Source organism: Mixophyes fleayi, chromosome 6 (assembly GCF_038048845.1).
Source record: "Mixophyes fleayi isolate aMixFle1 chromosome 6, aMixFle1.hap1, whole genome shotgun sequence".
Taxonomy (NCBI): Eukaryota; Metazoa; Chordata; class Amphibia; order Anura; family Limnodynastidae; genus Mixophyes; species Mixophyes fleayi.
In genome coordinates this window covers 120978837-121005737 of record NC_134407.1, presented here as the reverse complement: position 1 = coordinate 121005737, position 26901 = coordinate 120978837, and positions in this window count along the sequence as shown.

The window sequence follows — 26901 nt, the reverse complement described above, 5'->3', positions numbered from 1 at the left end:
AATACATGGATGTAGGCTATATGCATTTTGTAATGCTTTTTTTTTTATTAGAAACGGTGTTGTCACTTTTTAGTTCAATTTGCTCTTCAATAAAATTATTACAACAGTGTTCAGGGATATATTTTATATTTTTTTCCTTAGTTTTTTAGATTAATATTCAGGAGTACTCAATTTCAGCACCTAATTATATATATATATATATATATATATATATATATACACATACATTACATGTAAATTTAAATAATAATTTATATTTCAATAATATTGCCTAATTATTTATATTTTTTTAATTTCCATTGCTCAGAAAGTATAGTATAGTGCACTCCAGTTTAATATTTACAAAATGCTACACCCACATTCCTGCAATATAAGGCTTAATACACATTGGTCTGGTGATTGAATCTCCATAACATAAGAATTTCTCAGTGTGTTGTTCTAACTGAACTGGGTGCAGCTTCAAATACGGAGAACCAGTCTATAATTAAAATTATATTCTATTAGAGTGCAACCCATAAGGTTTTAAGGTTAAAAGCCCCAAAAAATCTCATCTCTGGTACTCACTGTGATCTGTGAAATATGGCATCAGTACTTAATAGGTGGAAAGAAGAGTCCACAAACTGCCGAGCCTAATAAACATCGCTCCTTCTTTTCAACTTATGCTGAGATCCTGAGGGTCTTGATATGTAAAATTCACTCAACACTGGCAAATGTTGATGGTCTGCACTTATGTTACAGCTTCTAGACATTTTCTTGATACAATGCACCATAAATCACTAGTACTGTGAATAGCTTGGACTTTATCATACAATTACCCAACCATTCCTCTCTAAATGCTACAGCCACAAGTACCCAGTCACTCCTCTGAAGTTTTTATTTAAGTGCAGATTTAATGGATTGGACCCTCTGTATTAGCTACTATCCCTCACCAATGGAGGTTGCTTAGCCCCCCTCTTTGAGAGAGCCTCAATGCAACATGGAAAAGTAAATAACCTAATTTGGCTTTCTATAGAACAGAATATCCTGTCTTGTCCCTCAGCAAAATAAACTGTAGACTAATTTACTAATATTGCATTTACAATAGGTGTAAAATTTAGCCATTATAAGATTATAAAGTGTAAGATGTATAGAAGTGTAAGAGCAGCAGTTTTGCAAACTGTTAAAAGTAAAACATAAGTTGTGTCCCTTTAATCTTACATAATTATATAGTGGCCCTTTACTAATAATAATTATAGGCTACCTCTTATAGATATAAATAATTATAGTGTCCTTTATATACAGTACATAAATATATGTTGGCCTCTTTTTTATTTTAATAATTATTAATCGACCCTTATTTTCTGTAGTGTACAGTAAGAAATACTTACCTATCTTTTGTTCATGAGCTGATGTAATCCAAATGTAAATAAACCAATTGAAATTAAAGGGACTTCTCCGTAGGAGCTCCCTGCCACTAATGAGTTAATGTCACATAAGAGAGCCTACTTAATAGATGGGTAGCCAATCAGAAGTGTTTTCTCATCCTTCTAGATGAGCCTTTCGGCTAAATGGTGAGATTTAGGGGTTTTGGAATCATTGCATATTGCCGAACATTGAGGTTGAGTTTTGAACCTCTAAAAGACTGGATTATACATTTGGTGACTTGGAGGGGAAAATTACGGGCATTGAGTGGCGGTTTAAAACCACCAAAAGAAACGCGACTTAATACATTTCTCCCCAAATATCCTAATGATTGGTAAGTTTCCACCTTATATGGTAAGAAGAGGCAACATGGGCAAACAAGGGGAAAAGAAAAAAACAAACATAAAGTATTACTCCACTTTACAACATTGCAGCTGGTTCCCAATATTATTGATCATTTAAGAAATGACAAACAGCCCTATTGAGAGCACTCCAAATCCCATCTGTGCTAGATATCTAATGACAAAAAATAAATGTTAATATTTGATACTTAATACTCATGTACCTAATGACTTTTGGAATTTTATAATAGGAACAGATCCAGAAAGACTGGATAAGCTGAGAGATTCAGAAAGTTAAAAGGCACCAGATGTAATGATTCCTAGCGAATTCAGGAAGCGGCAACAGAAGTATAAAAATCAAATGTCTTTTTTCAGGCAAAATATAAGAACAAGGATTCTGTTCTTGGAATATGCAGATTTCAGAAAGCAGGATAAAGAGGTATACTCCAATACACAGTTATGAACAAGTGTGATGAATGGCAGGAAAAGTCCACAGAAATAACAGGTTCGAAGCAATGACAAATACGGTTTGAATGCAGGAACAAGTATACTGCGTTACCCAATTGCCAGGAGGCACGAAGCAGTCCAGGGAAGCAAACATAGTAGCTGAGTCCAGTGACCAGGCATAATTCAGGGTCACAAACAAACATAGTCCAGTAATCAGGCCAAGGTCATGGCAACAAGAGTTCAAGCAGTATCCAATATCCAGGCAGAGTTCAGGGTCACAAGCGAACAAGTATAATCCAGAAATCAGGCAGAGGTCACAACGGGAGATCAAACAGCAGAAGAACAAAACTAGAACAGGGAGAAACAAGCACCAGCCAGGGATAAACAATGAACTGCACAGAGCACAGATTGAGACAGGTATTTGAAGCTGTGAGACAGGTACAGTTCTAATCAGGTAAGGAAATTAACTCCTACAGGCATGGTGTAAAGTTCAGGGGCAGAACAGCAGCACATTTGGTAGATTTGAGGTACTGCTGCCATATACAACGTAAAGGCAGAGTTGTAACACCAGAATACATCTGTGGTAAACTGCAATTAAGAGGTGCAATGGGAAAAAATAATAAAGGAGCATATAATAATATGCAAATTGGACTGAGGCAGATAACGGTTAAATTGGAGCAAAAATGGCCTTTAAGCTCTTTTAGGGCAAGCAGAGACAATAGTTTAAGTTAGACAATGACATAATTAGTCAGTACAGAAGCAGACTAAGCCAAACAAGTACTAGGACAAGGAGCAATGTACAAATGACACAGAAGCAGTGATTAGAACTGATAAGCAACATAAGGGACTATCCTGGGGTTGTCCATAAGTAAGACTGAATAAGTTGGCCGTTGGTAATGAAAGTATTCCAAGGAGTGCCTTATATAGGTGAGTGGCATTCAGATGGCGGTTGAAGTATGCTGTACTCAGCTCAGCTCTTTGCCCAGGTTCCCACTTTTCCTTATTCTCACAAATATAAAGCAATGGATATTTCTGAATTTTGTTGGTAAACGGCACAGAAGCACAGAGGATTGACTTCATACCGAAAAACAAGGCTGTTTTAGGATCAATTGAACTACCATCTCTGTATAGATGTGGGAACCACAGAGCCCAACTATCATTGCTGTTTCATCATCTGTTCAGCTGTTCACTGAGCTCAACTGTGATTGCTGTTGCCACCTCTGTTTAGTGCTAGACCCTGTGCACCCAACTGCCAGCATCCTGCACCTTGTCATGTCAGAGCTGCAGGAACTGCCTACTCTATTAACTCCTAGCAGGGGGCGGTAAAGTATCCTTCACCTCTTCAATTGCCCTGCACAATTTGGATCAATTGTTCCTGTTCACTCTCTCATTACTACCCCAGCAATATACATGCATTCATATCTCTCCAACATGCACCTACTCAATTTACACTCTCTCCTATTCACTATCGTCACACTTTAAACTCCTCTGCTCTCCCCATCATACTATTTCTCCATCCACTATTATGATTGCTCCTTCACTACTTCCTTCCTCACTAGTCTGCACACATGAACTGTTTTGTCTCCTGCACCCACCACATTCTCTTCCCTATATAAACAGAAATAAAGCTCACACCCACATATCATTCTTGTATGTCCTCTTCCTCACCCTGCTCCTTCTCATGGCTAATGGTGACATCTCACCTAATCCTGGACCCCGTACATTCCCCACTCTCTGCTCATACTCCTCGCTCCATCCCTAAACTTTTCCATCCACCTCGTATTTGCAATCCTGCAAACCTTATCCACATATCTCCACTAGCGTTTTCTTCCCTTCTCCTGTGCACTATGGAATGCCAGATCTGTTTGTAACAAACTTGCATGCATTCATGATCTATTGATTTCTATATCCTTCAACCTTGACATTACAGACACTACATACCCTGTAGCTCTCTCCTAAGGATGACTCTCCCTCAGCCATACCAGAGACTCGTAAACAGAAAAAGTGGGGGAGTAGGCATTCTACTTTCTCGAAACTGCACCTTCAATGTCATAGCCTCTAAACCCTCACTCTCATTCTCTTCCTTTGAAGTCCACTTTTTCCATTTATTTTATCACCTCCACCTTTGTGTTGCTGTCATTTATTGACCCCCAGGTCCAGTTTCCCAATTCCTTGACAACTTTGCGGCCTGGCTCACTTATGTCCTATTCTCTGACATGTCTACTCTCATACTAGGTGATTTCAACATTACCATGGATAATCTCACTGTCTTTTCTACCACTAAACTTCTTCCTCCTTTCGTCTCTCCCATTGGACCTCAACACCCATCCACTGTGATGGACACTCCCTTGACCTTGTCTTCTCCCATTACTACTCCATCTATAGTTTCCCCAATTTAGCATTCCCATTCTCCGACCACATCCTCCTTTTCTTCAACCTCACCTTACCTCATGCCCACCCCCCTGCTCCCAAATCCACATGTACAGAATGACACCTAAGTACTCTTAACTCAATCCACTTCTCATTTTCACTAAAACAACTATTCTCTCCTATGTCTGCATTGCCCTGCCCTAATCAGGTTGCCTTTTTCTACAACAAAAAACTTACTTCTGCCCTAGACAATGCAGCTTCAGCTACCAAATACAGTCTCTGATGATCCAAACCCCAACCATGGAACACCAAACAGACCCGCTACCTGCAAACATAGCCCTGCACTGCAGAGTACTACTGGAGGAAAACTTGTTCCTATCCCAATTTCCTCCACAATAAATGAATACTTTCAATCCTTTTACTGCACTGCTCTTTCAATTGCCAAACAAACAAATCTCTAATATCCACCCAGTCTTCTAACCCAAGTCATCTATTTTTTACCTTCAACTCACTTCTCTGCCCATCTGCACCTCCTTCCCTTTCCTCCCTCATAGCCTATGATTTTGCCACCTACTTCAAAAACAAAATTGACACCATTGGACAAGATATTTCTATTGTTAAATTCCACACACTCATCATACTCTACCCACCTTCATCTACACTCCCCAATCCACCCTTAATTCATTCCACTCCCACTATCTGCAGGGGTCCCACAAGACGCTTTTCTTGGCACTTTACTTTTTTCATTATACACCTCTTCTCTTAGGGCACTAATTCGCTCGTTCAACCTCCAGTACCACCTTTACGCTGATGACAACCAAATCTATATCTCTTTCCCTAACCTCTCCCCTTTTGTACTAACTTGTGTAAACAACTGTCTTTCCAGCTATCGCGACATGGATGTATTAAAGCTTCCTAAAGCACAACATGTCCAAAACAGTGCTTGTTATTTTCCCTCCTGCAAGAATCCTTCCCTCCCCTCAAATCACCCTCACTGTCACTATCACCACAATTTCCTCAGTTTCACAAGCCCTCTGCCTTGGTGTCACACTTGACTCAACCCTCTGATTTATTCCTTCCATCCACACTCTCTCCCAGTCCTGTCGACTCCACCTTAAAAACATTGCCACAATAAGCCCTTTTCTTACTCAAGATGCTACCAAAACTCTTATCCATTTTCTCATCATCTCCCATCTTAACTACTGCAACTTCATGCTATCTGGCATTTCAGACACTGATATATCCACACTTCAATCCATCCTAAATGCTGCTGCAAGACTGATCTTTCTCTCTCACCATTCCACATCTGCTGAAACATTTTGCAAATCCCTACACTGGATCCCTGTGTCCTCCAGAATCAAATTCAAATTACTCACCTTTACAAAGCCCTCAACAAATACAGCCCTTCATACATCTCAAATGTCATATCAAAGTACTCTCCCTCCCGACATCTACCTCTGACTTGTGCCTTGTCTTGTCTCTGGTAAACACCTCTTACTTCCGCCTACAAGACTTCTCCAGGTTAGATACTATCTGAAAACCCATCTCTTTTTAGAGCTTACCTTACCCCCAATAACACTATTCACACCAATACACCGTCACAATGATTCCAATCTCCACTCTGAGCCACACTCACTCACCTTGTTTCAGCTGTGCCCTCTTCCACTTTGAATGTAAGCTCTCTAATGAGCAGGGTCCTACATACCCTTTGTTTTCATGTCTGCATTTATGTTGTCTGCCTTGTATGTCCCAGTTTTATATATGTCCTATTTTCCATACTGTAAGGTGCTGCGGAGCACTATGGAGCCTTATAAATCTACGATAATAATAATAATAATAATAATAATAATATAATAATAATAATAATAAACATATAGGCCTGGAGGCTGGATATATGGAAGAATACTTTTTGCTAGAGAACATAATTATGCAAGTGTGATACCAGACTCCAGGTTTAAGTGGTTATATTCTCCTTCAACCTGGTTCTTAAGCTGGGTACACACTGAAGAATTGTTCAGACCGACGTGCTATTTCAAACGGTTATTCTTACGACTGAAGGTCCGATCAGTCTGACGATTCATGCATACACACTGACATGATTTACCTTCAGATCTGTGCTCTTCATCTGGTCCTTTGTCTGGTCCTCTAGTCCGGAGAATGACAGCACAATATTCATTCATTCACTACTGTCACATTGTCACACTGATTAAAACCGCCTTGTTATAGCTATCCACATGTCCTAACGAATTTCGTTAGCTTCTGTGACTCTGAAACGAAATTTTCTGTCTCAGAACGAACAAATGAATTATTCCTTCTACAGCCCTCTCTACATTTATTCACTCTGACATTCAGTGCTAACATCGGCTGAAAACAGCCCGACTCTCTAAACTCTATGGAGATCGTCAGCGTGAGTGCATACACACACATGATCGTTAGGTGATTGATCGGAAAAAATTGAACAGTACGGCCAACCAAATGAGGCAATAATCGTCTATTTGGGCAGACTTTCGACCATCGTGTCACTACACACACTGACCCGACTTTCGAACGAACGGTTGTATGTCGGCTGGTTAAGCCGATTATTGGACAAAAACCCTGTAGTGTTTACCAAGCTTTAGGAATAGGAGATTGGTTTCTCCAGATAATGTACACCTTAGGAAAACAAAACATTAGCATTTGTAGTTATAATAGTAATATATGTAGTTGTAGAATGTGGAGTTCATATTTTAAATGCATGATGAACAGATTTTCTGAAGGTAATCTGGACATCTACTAAAAGAATAAAGCTGTTCCTAGGTTTGGACACCTTTAGAGGGTGGAGCTGTTAAAACAATTATAATGTTGGAAGATATTTGCTATCTGAAGCTAATAACTAACAATATAATAAGTGTGTTATTGCATAGCTACTAAATTAGATTCAATATATTATAAGGCATTTGTATTAGAAATCAATATAAATGTATACGTATCAAATTGTATTAGAATTAAGGATGACACTGCATATACTAGAAGCTGACATTCACAGTTTAACCAGCAATTTGTTATCAAGATTGTATTCTCTAACTATTGTGCTGAGTTGTAATCCTATAGTAACCAGAGGGACAACCTTAGGTATGTGATCTGTATGGAGATTTCGCTATGGATAAGGGCTGACACCATAAAAAGAGGTTTTATTATGCTAAAACTCAAATAAAACAATGAGTCTGCTGTGTGTAGGAAATTATCTCCCGTCATCATCATTTTATCTCTAGTTCTGATAAGCTCCAAAATTCTTTATCTATATGTACAGTACTATTCTGCACCACATAGACAGTGTCAGGTTGAAACAATAGCAATGTGCCCCTGTGCATGTCAGTATGGAACTCACAAACCTTTTTTTCATTAGGGGTAGGAACTATCAGTCTATGGAGGTAGGCCTCGCTACTCTGCAATCCAGAATGCACGACATTACTGGCAAATTTTCAAGGAGGGGATTGGGAGATGACTTAATGGTTCTGAAGTACTAGGTATGATTCAAGTAAGTACATTGAACAGCGCTTTCTTAGATTTGTATCTGGTTTTAGGAGTATAAGGTTTTCACGTGCATGTGCTGCTTGGTGCGGACCCTTCAGAATTTAGATCCTCTACAAGGACCCATTAGGAAATGAACCACTTACAACCTTTTTACAATGTAAGACATCTACCCAGATATTTTTCCTACTACCTTGAAGGCAGTTGGAGAAACCAAAAAGACTTGGTGGGGGACGAACTCAGGGCTGTCCCAGGAGTATGAATACTAAGTGATACATAGTCTCCAGGGCAGAGGTCATGTGCTCCCAGGACAGAGTCTGGATCAGGCTGTGACTCCTTGACTTGAAGCTGGTTTTAACCATGGTGTAAAGTGTCATCCAAGTGATTAGTTATGGTTTTTCATGGTGATCTTCCACACAAAATCTGAAATGGAGATAAGTCATATTTAGCCACTGATGTAGATCTTATGGTAACTAGGAAACAGCAGTCAACCAAGGTGCCATACTCGTAAGTTGTCATTTTGGCTAAATATCATTTAATTGATTTGTTCTTTCAACTAACTCACTTGCCTGTGATCTATAAGGTGTATGCAATTGCTGTTGTATTCTTAGCAGTTCTATTACTTGCTCAATTAAGTGATTTTCAAAATATGTACCCCCATCTGAGGATAAAATAGAATTGTGTTCTGCAGTATGGGCTTTCACTTAACAACTGCAACCTAGGAAGATAACATAATGGCATTAAGCAACCTTACCATGAGGTAATTATGTTGTATTTGAGACCCCGAGGAGGTAAGAAAGCCATGTTTACACCAAAGGACGGCGACACTGTGGATAACACCTACAGTATGTGATAACTTGCTATAGATTTTAACCTCACAGCCCTCAGCCAGCCCAAAAAGCAATGCCAAGGGCTATTAGTTCAGTGGCTTGTGCAGATTTTGATTTAGATAGAACTGAGGCATGTAATACATATCCTGCACCATTTACCACTGAGCAAACTGCAAGCTGCTAATTCCCTTAGGATCAAGTATAATTGTGGAACCTATTTTGCGCAACAGATCCCTAACTAATAGGCTACAAGGGGAGTGTGGTGAAAGGATAAACAAATGCAGAATACAAGTGTTGCCTACAGAAACCAGTATTTATTCTGTGACAAGGCAGCAATATTAGAATTATTTAGAGGCCACATCACCTGAAATGGCTATTTTCTCTGGAGACAAGTTCAACAGAAGTCTGGGTCAAAATATATCGGGATGCAATTTTGCAGAATTGGTTTTAACTTTGTCAGCCGCAGATGTGTGAAAGTGCTATCTGATAGAAAATTGCCAGTAAACCGACGTAACTTAAATTGCCACATTACACATCACTGTCCCGCATTTTTGCCTTTCTAACAATACAAGTTGTCATGTATATGAAACTACGATTTTGCAAATCTCCACTATCTCACTGTGAATAACCTAGGGATGAGCGGACTCGGATTCTGCCAATCCGAACTCCCCCGAACAGTGCGGATCTGAGCCCGATCCGAGCACTGTTCGGGTATTCCCGCCGATGGCCAAACTGAAAGCGAGGCTGAACGTCAGGATCCCGCCGTCGGATCTCGCGAGATCCGGATTCTCTATATTCCCCGCTTGCCGCCGCCATCTTCATTCGTGCATTGATCAGGGAAGAGGGAGGGTGTGTTAGGTGGTCCTCTGTCCTGCTCTTTCTCGTGCTGTGCTGTGCTGTGTTGTGCAGTGCTGTGCTGTGCTGTGCTGTGTCCTGCTCAGTCCAGTGGTGCTGTGTCCTGTGCTCTGTCCTGCTGAGTTCAGTGGTGCTGTGTCCTGTGCTGTGTCCTGCTCAGTCCAGTGGTGCTGTGTCCTGTGCTCTGTCCTGCTGAGTCCAGTGGTGCTGTGTCCTGTGCAATCTATAACTACGTTCACTGTTCCTGCAGTATTAAAAAATAGGTACTGCAATCTCAAACTATGTTCACTGTTCCTGCTGTACCAAAAATAAGGTACTGCAATCTCAAACTACGTTCACTGTTCCTGCTGTACCAAAAAATAGGTACTGCAATCTCAAACTACGTTCACTGTCCCTGCTGTATTAAAAAATAGGTACTGCAATCTCAAACTACGTTCACTGTTCTGCTGTACCAAAAAATAGGTACTGCAATCTCAAACTACATTCACTGTTCTTGCTGTACCAAAAAATAGGTACTGCAATTAGGGATGTGCACCGGCGACTTTTGGTGTCTCGTGTTTTGTGTTTTGGATTTGGATTTGCTTGAGGTTTTGGGTTCGGATTTTTTTTGAAAAAAGCATAAAAAGTTCAAAAATCAAGTTTTTGGGCTTATTTTCACTCCTACGCTATTATTAACCTCAATAAAATTCAATAACAATCATTTCCACTAATTTACAGTGTATTCTGAACACCTCACAATATTGTTATTAATCCAAAACGTTGCAACGAGGTATCTTTCTGGACTGCGTAGTGGAGTGGTCCCCACAATATAATAAGAAAACCACCAACTGGTCTTAATTACACCAAAAATTGTACCTGGACTGCGTAGAGGAGTGGTCCCCACAATATAATAAGAAAACCATCAACTGGTCTTAATTACACCAAAAATTGTACCTGGACTGCGTAGAGGAGTGGTCCCCACAATATAATAAGAAAACCATCAACTGGTCTTAATTACACCAAAAATTGTATCTGGACTGCGTAGAGGAGTGGTCCCTACAATATAATAAGAAAACCATCAACTGCTCTTAATTACACCAAAAAATGTACCTTGACTGTGTAGAGGAGTGGTCACCACAATATAATTTAAAAGCCCTCAAATGGTCTGAATCTCACCAAAATTGTACCTGGACTGCATAGAGGAGTGGTCCCCACAATATAATAAGAGAACCGGCATCAACTGGTCTTAATTACACCAAAAATTGTATCGGGACTGCGTAGAGGAGTGGGTCCCCACAATATAATAAGAAAACCATCAACTGGTCTAAATTACACCAAAAATTGTATCTGGAGTGCGTAGAGGAGCGGTCCCTACAATATGATAAGAAAACCATCAACTTGTCTTAATTACACCGAAAATTGTACCTGGACTGCGTAGAGGAGTGGTCACCACAATATAATTTAAAAACCCTCAAATGGTCTGAATCCCACCAAAAATTGTACCTGGACTGCGTAGAGGAGTGGTCCCCACAATATAATAAAAAAAAACCTCAACTGGTCTGAATTCCACCAAACAAGTATCTGGACTGCGTAGTGGACGGAGTGGTCCCCACAATATAATAAAAAAAAAACTCAACTGGACTGAATTCCACCAAACAAGTATCTGGACTGCGTAGTGGACGGAGTGGTCCCCACAATATAATAAAAAAAAAACCTAACTGGTCTGAATTCCACCAAACAAGTATCTGGACTGCGTAGTGGAGTGATCCCCCCAATATAATAAAAAAAAAACATCAACTGGTCTGAATTCTACCAAACAAGTATCTGGACTGCGTAGTGCAGTGGCCCCGGTACCCAATTTGATACCGGGGCCACAATATATTAAAAAAAACCCTCAACTGGTCTCAATTCCACCAAACAAGTATCTGGACTGCGTAGTGGAGTGGTCCTCACAATATAATAAAAAAAAACCTCAACTGGTCTGAATTCCACCAAACAAGTATCTGGACTGCGTAGTGGAGTGGCCCCGCTACCCAATTTGATACCGGGGCCACAATATAATAAAAAAACCATCAACTGGTCTGAATTCCAGGGAACAGATGGCGGACACCGGATGGACGTCTAAAACCAACATAGCAGTTAAGGGCGCAGTTCCTCTTTTTTGTGACTGCACAAACAATTAACGTAGTAAAAGAAATGACAGGTTTTAAATATAAAAAGAAAGAAGGTAGTACTAGCAATGGCAGTTATTTAGTTTATTTTAAATAGAGAAAGAAAGAAGGTAGTACTAGAAATGGCAGGGGTTTTTTTTGTTTTAAATATAGAAAGAAAGAAGGTAGCAATAGAAATGGCAGTTCCTCTTTTTTGGAACTGCACAAACAGTGATGAAAATGAAGGTGGAGCTGGTGGCATGTCACGGTCCTCTTCAGAGGACAATCTCCTGACCAGCAGGTCTTTGCACCGCTGTAGACTTGTGTCCGCCGGAAACAGAGACACAACATACGCTTTAAACCGAGGATCGAGAACGGTGGGCAAAATGTATTCCTCTGACTTTAAAAGACTGACCACCCTCGGATCCTGGCAAAGCGTACGAAGGGCTTCATCCACAAGAGCTACATGCTTGGTGGAATCGCAATGGTGTACCAGCTCCTCCCTCACTTTCTCCAGCTGCTTCTGCAACAGCCTGATCAGGGGAATCACCTGACTCAAGCTGGCAGTGTCGGAACTGACTTCTCGTGTGGCAAGTTCAAATGGCTGCAGAACCTTGCACAACACGGAAATCATTCTCCAGTGCGCATCCCCACTCCCCACTCCTTTTCCTATGTCGTAGGTGGCTGTGTAGGCTTGAATGGCCTTTTGATGCTCCTCCATCCTCTGCAGCATATAGAGGGTGGAGTTCTAGCACGCCACTACCTCTAGTTAATTTAGATTGCATGGCTTGTAAATACTTTGCAGATAAAAAAAAGCAGGCTGCACAGACTGTGGAGCTAGAAAGTGAAATTAAAAGGACCACGTTACTTTGGTGGCTATCTATGCCCCCCCCTCCCCCCGCCCTACACTTGTAGTTGAATATAAAAAAAGCAGCCTGCATAGACTGTAGAACTAGAAATTCAAATATACAAAGAAATGGACAAGGGCTGTTTGGTATCTGTCTGCATCAGATCCCCTCTCCACTAGGAGTAAAATAGAAAACTATTCAGCCGTTATATAATCTAGAATATAAATAGAAATTGAGAAAGGCAATTTGTTATCTGTCTGCATCATAATCATCAACATCCTCCTCAGCGCCAGCTACATCAATATCCACCTCCCGGTGGAACATTCACACCTTCATTAGCCAAATCTGTAACTGGATGCCACTGGACTTATACTGCTGAATCAGTGAACTTTGTAATAGCAGTACCACTGGACTTATACTGCTGAATCAGTGAACTTTGTAATATATCAGTACCAGGATATTGATGTAGCTGGCGCTAAGGAGGAACTTGACGAGGAGGATGCTGATGTGGTTATCTTAAATGAGGCACCAGGGGAAAAAACAGTTGTTGTCCATGGGAGGAAAAATCCCATCGTCATGCCTTGTCAGAAGACCAAACAATCCACCTCTTCGGTCTGGAGTTATTTTTATCCCAATCCGGAGAACAATTGTATTGCCATATGGAGCTTATGTAAAGCTCAAATAAGCAGGGGTAAGGATCTTGGCCACCTAGGGACATCCTCCCTTATACGTCACCTGAAGAACCTTCATAATTCTGTGTTTAGTTCAGGGACTGTGGCTAGGACCGTCAGCAGTCCAGGGACACCTAAATCCCTTGGTCCTGTTGGATACACACCACCAACACCCTGCTCGTCAACTTCCTCCACGATCTCCATCAGATTTAGTCCTGCAGGCCATGTCACCAGCCAGACTGAGTCCTCTTCAATCCGGGATTCATCCGAGGAATCCTGCAGCGGTACGCCTACTACTGCCGCTGCTGCTGTTGCTGCTGGTAGTCGGTCATCTTCCCAGAGGGGAAGTCGCAAGAACGCTACGTCTTTCACCAAACAGTTGACCATCCAACAGTCGTTTACCATGAGCACAAAGTACGACAGTAGTCACCCTATTGCAAAGCGGATAACTGCGGCTGTAACAGCTATGTTGGTGTTAGACGTGCGTCCAGTGTCCGCCATCAGTGGAGTGGGATTTAACGGTTGATGGAGGTATTGTGTCCCCATTACCAAATCCTGTCGAGATTCCACTTCACTAGGCAGGCGATACCCGGGATGTACAGAGAAGTACGAAAAAGTGTCCTCAGTGCTCTGAAAAATGCGGTTGTACCCACTGTCCACTTAACCACGGACATGTGGACAAGTGGTTCAGGGCAAACGAAGGACTACATGACAGTGACAGCCCACTGGGTAGATGCAGAGCCGTAACTAGGGTGGTGCGGGCGGTGCCGTTGCCCCGAGCGCAAGCCCAAGAGGGCGCAGCAGCCGCCCGTTACCTTCCCCTACCCGCCGGCATAGTATAAAAAAAATAATAATAAAAAAAAAAAAAAAATGTCAATAAAGCTAATACAAAAGGGGAAATAAAAAAAAAGTCACCTGATCTCCCGGCGGCTCCCAGCAGTCTCCTCGCTCCCACTGAATGTGACATCATCACGCCCGTCGTCATATTCAGCGAGGAGCACTGCTGGGGCAGAGGCAGCAGAACAGAACAGAGAACACAGAACACAGAACACAGGACACAGAACACAGGACACAGAACACAGGACACAGGACACAGAACACAGAACACAGGACACAGGACAGAGGACACAAGACAGAGGACACAGGACAGAGGAAAGGTAAGTAAAATTGTATTTATATTATGTGTGTGTGGGCAGGCTATGTATTTTTACTCAGCTTAGGAGGTCACTCAATATTCAAAACCCAGTATTTTTTTGCAAAATGCCTTTTACAACAATCCAGTAATTGTTTTACTAAACAATTGATCTGTAAGCGATCTGGAATGTACCCAAAGTGCTTATTTATTAACTTATCCAGAAAGTTAGTAGGTCAAATGTATTTTAGAAAAAAAACTAAATTAAAAAAAAAATTTGTGTTCTGCAAAATTAAATATCCTTTTTGCTTGTGGGCACTTGTGAGTGCTAAAGGAGGCACACATTTATTTTCTTTACTACCCCCTGACCTATAAGATCTGTTCTGTTACTTGACCTAATATTCCCATCTTGCCTCTTTTTAGTGTACTATATTAAAATAGCAATGTATGTCATAGGGCTTCTCCTTTCTATATAAAAAAAGCTAGCTTAATGGAATCCCACCACTGTGTGTGTGTGTGTGTGTGTGTGTGTGTGTGTGTGTGTATGTGTGTGTGTGTGTATATATATGTGTATATGTGTATATATATATATATTCTTTCAGTAAAGTGCTAGCCACACCCACACATTAGGTTGACCACACCCACTTGTCAAATGCCACTCCCACTTAGATGGGGGGCGCTGGTGCCCTGTCTCGCCCAGGGCACTAAAATGTCTAGTTACGGCACTGGGTAGATGCATCGCCTTCCGCAGCAACAGCAGCAGCTGCATCAGTAGCAGCATCTCCACAACGGCTTCTCGTTCCAAGGCAGGCAACGTTGTGTATCACCGGTTTTAATAAGAGGCACAACGCTGACAACCTCTTAGAGTAACTGAGGGAAATAATCTCGCAGTGGCTTACCCTACTTAGACTCTCCTGGGGATTTGTGGTGTCAGACAACGCCAGTAACATTGTGCGGGCATTACAAATGGGCAATTTCCAGCACGTCCCATGTTTTGCCCACACCGTTAATTTGGTGGTGCAGCATTACCTGAAGAGTGACAGGGGTGTGCAGGAGATGCTTGTGGTGGCCCACAAAATTGCTGGACACTTTCGGCATTCTGCCTGTGCCTACCGCAGACTTGAGCAACATCAAAAAAGGCTGAACCTGCCCTGCCATCACCTCAAACAAGAGGTTGTGACGCGCTGGAACTCCACCCTCTATATGCTGCAGAGGATGGAGGAGCAGCAACAGGCCATTCAAGCCTACACAGCCACCTACGACATAGGAAAAGGAGTGGGGATGTGCCTTAGTCAAGCGCATTGGAGACTGATTTCCGTGTTGTGCAAGGTTCTCCAGCCGTTTGAACTTGCCACACGAGAAGTCATTTCCGACACTGCCAGCTTGAGTCAGGTGATTCCCCTGATCAGGCTGTTGCAGAAGCAGCTGGAGAGAGTGAGGGTTAAAGCATTGCGATCCCACCAAGCATGTAGCTCTTGTGGATGAAGCCCTTCGTACGCTTTGCCAGGATCCGAGGGTGGTCACTCTTTTAAAGTCAGAGGAATACATTCTGGCCACCGTGCTGGATCCTCGGTTTAAAGCATATGTTGTGTCTCTGTTTCCGGCGGACACAAGTCTACAGCGGTGCAAAGACCTGCTGGTTAGGAGATTGTCCTCTGAAGAGGACCGTGACATGCCACCAGCTCCTCCATTTTCTTCAACACCTGTGGCTGCGAGGAAAAAGCTCAGTTTTCCTAAGAGACCCGCTGGCGGGGATGCTAAGAACATCTGGTCCGGACTGAAGGACCTGCCAACCATTGCAGACATGTCTACTGTCGCTGCATTGGATGCTGTCACAATTGAAAAAATGGTGGAGGATTACTTTGCTGACACCATCCAAGTAGACATGTCAGACAGTCATTATTCTTACTGGCAGGAAAAAAAGGCAGTTTGGAAGCCCCTGTACAAACTGGCTATATTTTACCTGTGTTGTCCCCACTCCAGTGTGTACTCGGAAAGAGTTTTTAGTGCAGCGGGGAACCTGGTCAGTGAGCGGCGAAGGAGGTTGCTTCCGCAAAACGTTGAAAAAATGATGTTCATAAAAATGAATTATAAATTCCTCAATCAAGAACAGCACTGCCCTCCAGAGACTACAGAGGGACCTGTGGTTGTGGAGTCCAGCGGGGATGAATTGATAATGTGTGAGGATGAGGAAGTACACACTGAAGGGGGCGAGGAATCAGAGGATGAGGATGAGGACCACATCTTGCCTCAGTAGAGCCAGTTTAGTTTGTACAGGGAGAGATGAACAGCTTTTTTGTGTGGGGGCCCAAACAAACCAATCATTTCAGCCACAGTCGTTTGGTAGGCCCTGTCGCTGAAATGATTGGTTTGTTAAAGTGTGCATGTCCTATTTCAACAACATAATGGTGGGTGGGAGGGCCCAAGGACAATTCCATCTTGCATCTCTTTTTTTTCTTTGCCAGCTCGTTTTGTGGGGGTCCAAACAAACCAATCATTTCAGCCACAGTTTTGTAGGCCCTGTCGCTGAAATGATTTTTTTGTTAAAGTGCGCATGTCCTATTTCAACAACATCAGGGTGGGTGGGAGAGCCCAAGGACAATTCCATCTTGCAACTTTTTTTTTGGCATTATGTGCTCTTTGGGGCCTAGTTTTTCAAACTGCCATCCTGTCTGCCACTGCAGTGCCACTCCTATATAGTCATCATATGGCAAAGCGGATAACTGTGGCCGTAACAGCTATGTTAGTGTTATACGTGCGTACGGAGTCCGCCTACTGTGCAGTGGAATTTAGACGGTTGATGGAGGTATTGTGTCCTCGGTACCAAATCCCGTCGAGATTCAACTTCAATAAGCAGTCCAGAAATATTAGTATCGGATATTAAACTACGTTCACTGTTCCTGCAGTGCAGAAATATTATATCAGATATTAAAGTACGTTCACTGTTCCTGCAGTGCAGAAATAATAGTATCAGATATTAAACTACGTTCACTGTTCCTGCAGTGCAGAAATATTAGTATCAGATATTAAACTACGTTCACTGTTCCTGCTACATCAAAAAAGCATGAACCTGCCCTGCCATCAACTAAAAGAAGAGGAAGTGACGTGCTTGAACTCCACCCTCTATATGCTGCAGAGGATGGAGGAGCAGCAAAAAAGCCATTCAAGCCTGCACAGCCACGTGTTTGTGCTGCCCACTTGTGTCGCTTAGCTTAGACATCCAGCTACCTCGGTGCAACCTTTTGGACTAAAAACAATATTGTGAGGTGTGAGGTGTTCACAATAGACTGGAAATTAGTGGAAATTAATGTTATTGAGGTTAATAATAGTGTAGGACTGAAAAAAAAAAACGAAATATGGATTTTAGCACTTTTTATGCTTTTTTTAAAAAAAAATCAGAACCCAAAACCCAAATTCAGAACCAAAACCTTTTGTGGGGTGTTTTGGCAAAACAAATCAGAACCCAAAACCTCAAGCTAATCAGAACCCAAAACCCAAAACCCAAAACACCAAAAGTGGCCGGTGCACACCCTTATTAATAATAGTGCAGGAGTGGGGGAAAAAACAAAAATATGGATTTTAGCACTTTTTATGCTTTTTTAAAAAAAAATCAGAACCCAAAACCCAAATTCAGAACCAAAACCTTTAGTGGGGTGTTTTGGCAAAACCAATCCGAACCCAAAACCTCAAGCTAATCAGAACCCAAAACTCAAAACCCGAAAAGTGGCCGGTGCACACCACTAGAATACACCACAGTGATGTCTAAAAAAATGGCCCCAAAACTTTATTATTCTGATGGTGTATGATAATGGAGATTATTGGAACTTTGTTTGATCTATTGTTGGCAGAAGATGAGATGTTCAATAAGGAGGAGAGAGAAGGAGAGAGGAACATCAACATCACCAGCACCAGGGTCTGCTTAGGCTCCACAGACCACATGACTTTATACTACGCTTGATCCTGAACTCCCTCTCAGAGCAGGAAGTTGTTCAAATGTTTAAACTTAACGCAGAAAACCTCCTGCAGCTGTATTAGCAGATGAGAGATGAGATGGATCCATTAACACCTCCATCCAATGCATTAACTGGGATGCAAAAATTAAAAAATTAATGTGTGCTGTAAATTTTTTTGCCACAGGCTGCTTTCAGTCTGTGTGCTCACAGGTTGTAGGGCTCACACAATCAACATTCTTCAGGCACTCAACTGTAGTGCTAAGCGTTCTAGCCAAACTGTTGCCTACACATATATGCTTTCCCTGCGTCCCCTGTTTTGGTTTTGGTTTTGGGTCTGGATTACCGTCGTGTTTTGGTTTTGCCAAACCGCCCTTGCGTGTTTTGGTTTTGGTTTTGTTTGCTTTTGTTTTGCTATTTTTGAAAAAAAAAAAATTTTTGCTCTTAAATAACCTAATTTAGTGCTCCACCAGTTTCTTGGATACGTGAGGTAATTCTAAAGCTAATAAACTATGAAAAAAACAGTTTAATCCCTGGTAGGTCGTCCTTAATTCTAACACTTGCCTGCAAATTATACAGACAAACCTGGTTGTCTTCCTCCTCCATCTTTGACTATTGGCAATGTAGCCATCGTCTTTGGGTGTATATTATACCCTCCACTTGTAGTTAAATAGGAAAAAAATCAGCCTGCATTGACTGTACGTTAAATAGAAATGGCCAAAGGCAGTTTGGTGTCGGTCTCTATAGCCCCCCCCCCTCCACTTGTAGTTAAATAGAAAAAAAGCAGCCTGCATAGACTGAACAATATAACAAATAAATGGACCAAGGTAGTTTGGTGGCTGTCTATCACCCCCGCCCCCCCCCCCCTCCACTTGTAGTTAAATCGAAAAAAAGCAGCCTGCATTGACTATACGTTAAATAGAAATGGTCAAAGGCAGTTTGGTGTCAGTCTCTATAGCCCCCCCCCCTCCACTTGTAGTTAAATAGAAAAAAAGCAGCCTGTATAGAGTGAACAATATAACAAATAAATGGACCAAGGTAGTTTGGTGGCTGTCTATGACCCACTCCCTCTCCACTTGTAGTTATATAGAAAAAAAGCAGCCTGCATAGACTAAACAATATAACAAATAAATGGACCAAGGTAGTTTGGTGGCTGTCTATGACCTCCCCTTCCCCCTCCACTTGTAGTTAAATAGAAAAAAAGGAGCCTGCATAGGCTGTGGAATTAGAATATTAAAATAAATGGACAAAGGCAGTTTGGTATCTGTCTGCATCAGACCCCCTCTCCACTAGGAGTAAAATAGAAAACTATTCAGCCGTTATAGAGTCTAGAATATAAATAGAAATTGAGAAAGGCAATTTGGTATCTGTCTGCATCATCCTCATCAACATCATCATTAGCGCCCTCGTCGCCTACACAAATATCCCTCTCATACTCTTCTAATTCCAAAGTGGCATCCTCAATTTGTGTATCACTGGCTACACTCGGGCTGTTCAGGCACACATCAGCAGAACTGCTGAAAGGGCCCTTTTTTATGGGTACACTAACAGAATGCTCACGATTACACATACCACTGGTGGGTGGACTCTCCACAGGGATTGGTGTCATTTCTGATTCAGAGCATATATTATCCTCTAATGCCTTACTGTTTTCTTGCAGCTCGGCTTTCACGCGTAACAGTAGTTGTGCACCACTTTTAGACTCCAAATTACTTGGTCTTGCTTGGTCACGAGTGACCGTACAAGAAGAAGGCTCAGTAACATTTTTTAATCTGCCACTAATAGAGAAAGGTGAAGGCCTCATTCTATCTTTGCCACTGCATGTGTAGAATGGCATGTTGGCATTTTTTTTTTATCAGCAGTTAACTTTTCCTCAGTTACACTTCTTTTTCGCTTCAACACGGTAAAAAAAAAATTTGGATATGTTTTTTTCCCCGGTTTTAAAAAGACTATGTACCTTTACATCGACTTTACCAGATGACGTACTGGGAACACTACCATCAGGACTGGTGCCAGCACCTGCTTGCTGATTCTGCTCATATGTGGACTGCTTTGAATCCATTTTAATGAGCCCAAAGCACTTGTAGTGCAAAAATTTTTATAAATACTGCTGACAAATATGACTTTTGACAGCCAGAAAAATTAGTGTTTCACACTGGGGAATATGGGACACCCCAAAGCACTTGTAGTGCAAAAAATTGTATTAGATAGATACTGCTGACAAATATGACTTTTTTTTGACAGCCAGAAAAATTAGTGTAAAACACTGGGGAATATGGGACACCCCAAAGCTCTTGTAGTGCAAAAAATTGAAAAATAAGCCTCCTCTATCCTCCTTTCTTCCTGCTCTAACAATTGCTAAGAGAATTTGAATTAATAATAGAATTGAATAGATTAGAAATGAAAGAATAATACAAAGAATAAGGTGTACAATTATTGCTCTGTCACTGCTCTAATACAGCCTGTGACCTAACCCTGCTTTCTCCCTCTGTCAAATGGTGATGGATTGCTGTGGAGGCTGGTATTTATGCTTTTCAAATCTTGCAAGAACCGAGCTCAGAAATGTAAATACGTCACAATGATGTTTTGCCTCGATTTCGATACCGAACGGGCAGTAGAGTACCCAGCCTGCTCGGCTCGGTACTCGGATAGGCGAAGTTCGGGTGGGTTCGAATCTCAGGGAACCAAGCCCACCCATCTCTAATACCAACAGACACTATTCATACTGTATTAATGTGCAGGTGATCTATGATACAAACATGAAAATCATGAGTTCCAGGTTATTCTGGCATTTGTCATGATGCCTATATCCAGTGCCAATCAGCCCTTTTTCATAAATTTCAGAGTAGTAAAATGCCAGAGGGATGGCTACTGGGTATGTGATCTTATATTTAGGCGATTTCAACCATAATATATGCCAAAAAAATATTAATGTTCCATTCTAGGTGACTCAGGATATGGGTGTCAATTCTGGTTAATGAGATCTCTGTTTAATTCACAGACCCCTGCACAACACAGATATAATGAGGCACACACATCCACTAGAAATGTGATGGACCATACCTTTAGCTATTGTAAACCAGATTCAGGTACCATGTAACAAAGTATTTCATATGAGATGTAGCGTACCTTTAAGATTGCTTCACATTTTAATATGCTCAGGGATATAGATATATATTTTAGAAATTGTAAGAAGTTTTGCAGCGGATGTTAGAAGCAGAAGTAAAGCTGACATTTGCAGAAGTAGTTGATTAAAGATAACAGTGTTAACTTTATGCTTCTTGGTAAATTGCACCATAAGGCTAGAACAAGTACAACTGCAGGCTTGTCAGGAAACTGATCTTGTAACACATTAACTGTTTTTGCACAACAAAAAGTTCCTCAGAGTGCTATAAAAATGTGTAAGCTGGCATGCAATAGACAGAACAGTATTTTTCAAGCAACCATTCACTGTGTTGTGTGTTTCTTGTTATCCACCCGTGAAGAAAAATACTTAATATTCACTGTTTGTGTATTGGTTCTGAATCAATCCTTGGGTAGTCCACCTTGGATTTGACACTTAATAAAACTGGTGGTGTACTTCTCTATGGCCTAGCTAAGATGGCTGATATTGTGTTGCTGTGCTGCCTGTTGCATAATTTGGAACTTAACCAATCTGTACCCCTACCTCTGGCAGTAGACAGTGATGAAGCAGGGGAGCTCATAACCTCAGCGAGGGCCGCCATCAGGGAGTACGTGGGGTACTCTTGTACCAGGCCCGGGCTCACCAGGGGGCCCGGTGGCACAGACGTAGCAGGGGGTCCGCTGTCCTTCAGTTCCCAGTGTCCCCGCTGCTGCCGTCAGCCTGGCTGTCACTGTGACAGTCAGGCAGCTGAATGCGATCGCAGGGGAAGAGCAATCATTCCCCTGCGATCATGTGATCTGCCTGTGACAGCCAGGCAGCTGTCAGTCGAGATCGCAAGGGAATGATTGCTCCACCCCTGCGATCATGTGATCCTCTTCCTGTCAGGTGATGGACTTTCCACTGATGTTCCTGCCGCCAGAAGAAGCAGCAGAGAGGCTGCAGCAACCAACATATGGTAAGTCATTTTATTTGATCCCAAAATAAGTGTGTTTGTGTGCAGTGATTGTTGTTGTGTATACAGTTCCAAATTGCAAACTTTACAACTTCTTTGAAGACCTTCTGCAAACTGGCAGGAGTTAGTAACTGGTCATTTGAGTGACCCTTGTTAGTTTGCATCCAGCGGTCTTGCGTTTCAGGGTAAAGGTAAAAAAATATATATTTTTATTACAGCTACTGACCTTGTCTTTCATGACACACACTAATCATGCTATGCCTTGTTTCATTCAATTATATAATGTTTCAATCTGTTGCAATCTGATCACAAAAGAAGAATGGAAAATGCTTTTGGAATAAGTATCAGGCCTCTCTGCTCTGTTGCAGACTTCAGTCCAAATGGACAGCACATTGAGCAGCATAAAATATCAATGATACTATTTGTGTAAAGGTGTTGTAGCATTTTCTGAGATGAGAGTCACATTCACAAGCCGCTCTTTTTGCTACGAAAGATTTCCATGTAGTCCAAAAAAATCTGTTATGTCAAGTGCTCCACTTGGTGGGCTGTGATGCCAAGACGTATTTGGTTGCATAGAATAGCAAGAGGTAACAGTTGTCCATTCCAATGTAAATTTTCCAAATAAACGGGTGACAGGCACAGTTTGTAGTAATAGAATCTACACGCACGCAGAGTACCTTGCAGCAGTGGCTGGTGTATAGCAGGCATAGTTTGGAATTGGGTTATTCACAAACACGCAGAGTACCTTGCAACAGCGGCTTGTTTGTACAGGACAGAGGTGTTCGAAGAAGTCACCTGTATGCTGGGATAGTTGTCCACGTTTTTCGTCCTTCTGCTTTGCCGATTCTCCTCGCTGCACAGATGCGTCTCTGGATGCCGGGTCCTGTGAAAACGTATGCGCACAGCGCCTCAGCACTTCAATCTAGGTATGTTAAGTAAATCAGTCGGCGTAATGGATTGGAAAAAAGGTGTTCCTAAAGAACCCTTTTTTTCCAATCCATTCCATTACTCATGAGCTGTTACACTGACTAATTTACTCAACACACCTTGATTGAAGTGCTGAGGCGCTGTGCGCATGAGCATAAGTCTTCATAGGACCCGGCATCCAGAAACGCATATGCCCCCCGAGGCCGGTCCCATAGTGGACTACCTTGGACTGGGTCACTGGGCTACCTGCATTTTTTTTTCCTTTAAATTTGTTGGTGAGGGGCCCTGCCAGTTTAATTGGTACTGGGCCCCACGATTTCTGATGGCAGCCCTGACCTCAGCTGTTGTGGAGAATACAGAGTGGGGGGTCAGGTCAGAAAAAAAGGCTAAATCAGAACATTTTTTATGGTGAGTATGGTTTATCATTAACTTTAAAAGTGTATTACTTTATATTACTGTATTTAATGTTTTGTATATATTCTAGATGTCTTCATAACCACTAGATATTGAGATTTCAAGCTCTGCCACAAATTTAAGGGTGTGTATGTGTATGCTTTATAAATAAAGCCTAATTAACTAAAGAAAATATAAAGATGATTCGTCACAAGCCGCTGCTTCACTACAGACCACCTGTCAAGGTTCCCCAAGGTAAGATAATAAGTAGGTGAACTAAGTTGTTTTATTAGAGACACAGGTAATACAGGTTCAGGATGCAATACTTGGTAAGGCAGAAATATAACCACAGATCTTAACAGCGGAATAGGCAATACTGTAAAGCAATGGTGAGAAGCAGTAGTCAGCGGGTTGCAGGGTGGATACCTCTGGAAGAGGAGGAGAGATAAGTAGCCTGCAGATTGCAGGGTTAGGTACCTCTGGAAAAGTGGAGAGATGGGTAGCCTGCGAACTGCAGGGTCAGATAACTATGGAAAGCAGGTGAGATGAGTAGCCTGCGGATTGCAGGGTTGGATACCTCTGGATAGGTGGTGAGATGAGTAGTCTGCAGGTTGCAGGGTTGGATACCTCTGGAAAGGTGTTAAGCTGAGTAGCCTGCGGGTTGCAGGGTTAGATACCCCTAGAAAGGTGGTGAGACAAGTAGCCTGCAGGTTGCAGGGTTGGATACCTCTAGAAAGGTGGTGAAACGAGTAGCCTGCGGGTTGCAGGATTGAATACCCCTGGAAAGGTGGTGAGACGAGTAGCCTGTGGGTTTCAGGGTTAGATACCTCTAGAAAGGAGAGATGAGTAGCCTGCGGGTTGCACGGTCAGATACCTCTGGAAAGGTGGTGGGATGAGTAGCCTGCGGATTGCTTCTAGATACCTCTAGAACAGTGGTCAGGGAACAGGGGTAAATTGAAATTGAAATTCCTGGGGGTAATGCTGTCAGTTGGATTGTAGACCCCTTTAAATGTGAAATTGCTATTGTACCAGAAGAGCCTCAAAGGTTGGCAGAGGCACTTCTGGAGCTTCGATGCAATAATGAAACACGTATTTCATTTGAAAACAAAGCAGATCTGTCATATTTTTGGATGTCAACAGCTGCAAAGGCATTCAAAACTGTACATGAGGAGGCAGTCAAAAAGTTACTGCCTTTTGCAACAACCTACCTTTGCGAACAAGGATTTTCCACTCTAACGAACATAAAAACAAAAGAGAGAAATCGATTGGATGCTGAAGACTTGTATCACAAATGAAGCAACATCATTTCTCCAAAACCTGAAGTTTTGAATTTGAAGCTTTCAAAGAAATTTTGAATGGATTCAATAAAATTTTGAATTCCAATAATTAATAATATATGACTTCCTTCCTTTCAAATCAAGGGGGTAACATCGGCGTATCTAAATATATTTTGGGGTAAAAGGTAAAAAATTTCCCTGACCCCTGCTCTAGAAAGGTGGTGAGACGAGTAGCCTGCGGGTTGCAAGATTGAATACCCCTGGACAGGGCCGGACTGGCCATCTGGCAAGTCTGGCAAATGCCAGAAGGGCCGATGGCTGGATGAGCCGGCCCGACTCCTCCCGTCTTCTTGGTGGCTGGTTCCTCCCCAGGAACCACCCACCCCTGCTGCGCGCTCCTCAGCTCCCTCCCCCGTTATGCTGTGCACTGGTGCACTGTTACACTGGTGAGTTTCCTGGTTTTTTTTTGTTTTGTTTTTTTACTGAAAAGGGTGGGGGGTGCCCGCGATTTTCGCGGGGGTGCCGCAGTTTTCGGGGGGGGGGGGTGCCGCGATTTTTGGGTGGGGGGGGGTCGCGGAGGTGCCGCGATTTTCGGGGGGGTCACGTGGGTGCCCTCATTCTCACGTGGGGGGGTCAAGGGTGTGGAAGAGCCTTGGGGTGCTGGGAAAGGGGGTGAGATAGCCAGGGTGTGCTGGGAGAGGGGGTGAGAGCCAGGGGGTGCTGGGAGAGGGGGTGAGAGAGCCAAAGGGGGTGCTGGGAAAGGGGGTGAGAGAGCCAAAGGAGAAGAGGTGCTATGAGAGGGGTGAGAGAGCCAGGGGGTGCTAGGAGAAGGGGTGAGAGAGCCAAAGGGGAAGGGGGTGCTGGGAGAGGGGGTGAGAGAACCAGGGGGTGCTGGGAGAGGGGGTGAGAGCCAGGGGGTGCTGGGAGAGGGGGTGAGAGCCAGGGGGTGCTGGGAGAGGGGGTGAGAGAGCCGAAGGGGGTGCTGGGAAAGGGGGTGAGAGAGCCGAAGGGGATGCTGGGAAAGGGGGTGAGAGCCAAAGGGGGAGGGGGTGCTGGGAGAGTGGGTGAGAGAGCCAGGGGGTGCTGGGAGAGGGGGTGAGAGAGTCAAAGGGGAAGGGGGTTCTGGGAGAGGGGGTGAGAGAGCCAAAAAGGAAGGGGGTGCTGGGAGAGGTGGTGAGAGAGCCAAAGGGGAAGGGGGTTCTGGGAGAGGGGGTGAGATAGCCGAAAGGGGTGCTGGGAAAGGGGGTGAGAGAGCCAAAGGGGAAGGGGGTGCTGGGAGAGGGGGTGAGAGCCAGGGGGTGCTGGGAGAGGGGATGAGAGAGCCAAAGGGGAAGGGGGCGCTGGGAGAGGGGGTGAGAGAGCCAGGGGGAAGGGGGCACTGGGAGAGGGGGTGAGAGAGCCAGGGTGGTAGAGGGTGCAGGAAGACATGTGAGAGAGCCAGGGGAGTAGGTGGTACAGGAAGATGTGTGAGAGCCAGTGGAGAAGGTAGTGCAGGGGGTTAAGTGAGGGGGACAAAGGAGAAGATGGTGCAGGGGCATAGGTAAAAGAAAGTGTAAAGGGAGAGACCTCTTAAGAATTCGAATGTCAGGGATGCAGCTATCATAAAACACAAGTAGTAATGAAAAATGGAAATGCACAGAGGGGACAAGTGTTAACAAAAATAAAAAATCAAGCCTTCATACTCCATTCACTTATATTTTCTATACCCCCACTCCTAAATTTATGCTTCGACCACTGCCCTCTA